General features: G+C 41.2%; 1 non-coding gene across 1 annotated transcript; it reads right to left on the reverse strand.

The window, feature by feature from the left end:
- Positions 1–1915: 1915 nt before the first annotated feature.
- LOC120372723 lies at positions 1916–2018 on the reverse strand. Its single transcript, XR_005585145.1, has one exon. It is a non-coding gene; the product is annotated as a U6 spliceosomal RNA (small nuclear RNA).
- Positions 2019–3555: the final 1537 nt, after the last annotated feature.

The raw sequence follows: 3555 nt of genomic DNA on the forward strand, positions 1-3555 counted from the left end.
TCATAAGGAAATGAAGGCAAGAATTTTGAAGAATTTAGTCTCTCACTTCTGCAAACCTCTGCTCAGATTCTGACCTGGATGGGAAGAAAAGATAGATATGTTGCTCATACTGATCTCTAAAAGATATTTGTCCACATCACTAAACTACCATAGTATTGGCAGCCACTGCTAAGTATGAGGCCTGAGACTGGGATAATTTTTGTCTTTTTTATAGTGCCTTCCGTCATGCTGAAGAAATACTGGGATTGCTGTACAACTGGACAGCTGTGGATGTTTGTGGGATGGTTCTTAGGGTACCCAGGACTGTGAGTCACCTTGTTACCCCCTGCCGCAAGTGTGAGGAAATCTTGCTTGTGCTTTGCTAGTTGTCAGCTTGCTAAAACCACCCGTCTAGTAGTTACTCAAGCCCTCTCCTTCAATGCCAGCCTGTACTTTTCCCCTGTTGGTTTTGGATAACTTCATGCAATGACTGTATTTAAAAACAAAACTAAACTATTTACTATATATATTGGTCAAATCCTGAAATGTCATTTAATATTAGCAACACAAAACCACACAATAGTTGTGAGAGTAACAGATTGTGCACAGGGATCGTCAACTGCCTCAGGTGATTGATGGCATTTGGTTTCTATAGGTGCCTATTAATAAATACACTTGAGGCAAAAGGTTCTGTCTGTGGTTTGTGTGTGTTTCTGTTTAATTATTTCTAATCTGCAGTACTGACTGTCTTGCAATGGCATCTGACACACCTAGAAACATTGGGCCAAATTTTCTGCTGGTGCAAATGGGTTGTCAGCAGCTGGGTGAAACCTTGTTATGGGTTGAGTTAAAAGCTTATTGAGATTCATAGGTGTGAATACACCTTTCAATTAACATAATTGTAACGATAACCCCCAACCTAGGACAAAAGGAGTATGTGACCCCACCCAGGAGTTTTTCTTGAGTACTGTATTGTTTGGGGGGGGGGATGTGGGTACATGTGAGTGTGAGCAAGAGAAGGCAGACTACAGAAGACTAGAGAGAAACACAGTTACCATGAAGGAGCAGCTGAAAGTGAAGTATCTGACCCTGGAAGAAACCTGGGGAGAAGTTTTTGGGTGGGGTGTGGGCTGAAAAGAGGGTGTTCTTGGTGCTGTGAGTAAAATAAGCTGTTTCCTGCTATTTGATTCTTTCTGTGTTCAGACACAGAGGACTTTGTATAGTCCCTGTGAATTACAAGATTGCATTGAAGAAATCCTTGACTGTTACCAACTGAACATTAAGAAATGAAACTGAACATTAAGTAGCTGCTCAGGTCAGGGGCAACATGAGCAAAACTCCATTGAAATCAATTTACAGCAGTAGTGAGGATCTGGCTACTCTTCTTGGGTTTTTTCTTAATTTAGCTGCTATAAGGCTCAGGCTCTTCTCCCCACCATCAACAAACTGGGATGTGAATGTAAAACCATCATGACTGTTAACGCTGGCATCTAGTAGTGCCAGCCACGGAAACAACGAGGGTATAAAAGAGGAAGCCTAAACTGAAAAGCTCTGAAGGGAGTAAACTCTTCCTTGCCCATTGGTCTGAGCGTATAACTCCTGGTTTTGAATCCCTCCACTGGCTTCCCATCTAATATCATACAAAATGTACGCTGTGTCCCCCAACTTCTACATACTCTGCCCCTCCCTGCTTATCCTCTCTTGTCCGGCTTCATGTCACCCTGTCCCCTCCATTCTGCCAAGGCTCCCAACCTCATCCTACTTTCTTGGATTTTCACATAATCACCTCCATGCTTTCTTCCATACAGTTCTTATGCATGGGTTGTCCACACTCAAGTCCCTGTAGAGACCCAGGACTATTGTGCTAGTTACAGTGAATCTTGCTGATTTGTACCTTCATTGTACATATCTTGCCTATTGTTTTTCTCCTTCCCCTGACCTATGTCTTTAGTTCATGAATTTGTGTGTCATTCTTGCACAGGGACTATGCTAATCTTCTTTGTCTCATTCCAATTGTCGTATATGTGTGAGCTCTAAGCAGGGAGTATTCTTACATGTTTGGAAAGCACTTAGCACATAATGGATGCTACTGTAAATAAATAATCATAACAACCACCACCACACCACCAGGGAAACATCCATGAAAGGAACAAAGAATGTAGGCCATACTTACAGGATGGGAACTCTATCCTGGAAAGCAGTGACTCTGAAAAAGATTTGGAGGTCATGATGGATAATCGTCTGAATATACACTCCCGCTGTGACCAAAAGGATTAATGCAGTCCTGTGATGTATAAACAGAGGACTCTCAAGTAGGAGTAGAAGGATTATTTAGCCACTGTATTTGGCACTGGTGCAACCTCTGCTGGAATCCTGCGTCCAGTTCTAGTGCCCACAATTCAAGAAGGATGTTGGTAAATTGGAGAGAGTTCAGAGTGGAGCCACAACAATAATTAAAGGATTAGAAACATCCCTTATAGTGATAGAGTCAATCGATTTATCTTCATAAAAAGAAGGTTAAGGGTTGATTTGATTACAGTCTATCAGTACCTATGGGGGAAACAAATATTTAACAGGCTCTTCAATGTAGCAGAGAATGGTACAACACAATCCAATGGCTGGAAGTTGAAGCTAGACAGATTCAAACCAGTAAAGAGGTGTAAATTTTTAATGGTGAGAGTAATTAGCTATTGAACAATTTACCATGGGTTGTAGTGAATTCTCCATCACTGACAATTTTAAATCAAGATGGATGTTTTTCTAAAAGCTCTGCTCTAGGAATTATTTTGGGGAAGTTCTCTGGCCCATGTAATACATGAGGTCAGGTGATCACAATTATCCCTTCTGGCCTTTGAATCTATGAAAAAAGCAGTCAACCTACTTTTGTCATCAACATGCTCCAGAACAGACAGTGAAGGTTTGAACATTGAGCAAGTGCTGCATTGATACAGCCAGACATGAACAGGGGAGCCCTGTAAACAGAGAGGTGGTAGGTGATGAGCTAGATGCAGGATCCAGTTCTGGAGAATGCTCCCTTGCCATAGCCTGAGATGGAGACAGAGATTCCTATTTCTGAGTGTAGCAGGGTGCTGGTGCAAAGGCACCTATTCAATTTATTCATAAATGATCTGGAGAAAGGGGTAAACAGTGAGGTGGCAAAGTTTGCAGATGATACTAAACTACTCAAGATAGTTAAGACCAAAGCAGATTGTGAAGAACTTCAAAAAGATCTCACAAAACTAAGTGATTGGGCAACAAAATGGCAAATGAAATTTAATGTGGATAAATGTAAAGTAATGCACATTGGAAAAAATAACCCCAACTATACATACAACATGATGGGGGCTAATTTAGCTACAACGATTCAGGAAAAAGATCTTGGAGTTATCGTGGATAGTTCTCTAAAGATGTCCACGCAGTGTGCAGAGGCAGTCAAAAAAGCAAACAGGATGTTAGGAATCATTAAAAAGGGGATAGAGAATAAGACTGAGAATATATTATTGCCCTTATATAAATCCATGGTACGCCCACATCTCAAATACTTAGACCAACACTTAGAAAATCTCCACCAAGCAT

Source organism: Mauremys reevesii, linkage group 9 (assembly GCF_016161935.1).
Source record: "Mauremys reevesii isolate NIE-2019 linkage group 9, ASM1616193v1, whole genome shotgun sequence".
Classification (NCBI taxonomy): Eukaryota; Metazoa; Chordata; order Testudines; family Geoemydidae; genus Mauremys; species Mauremys reevesii.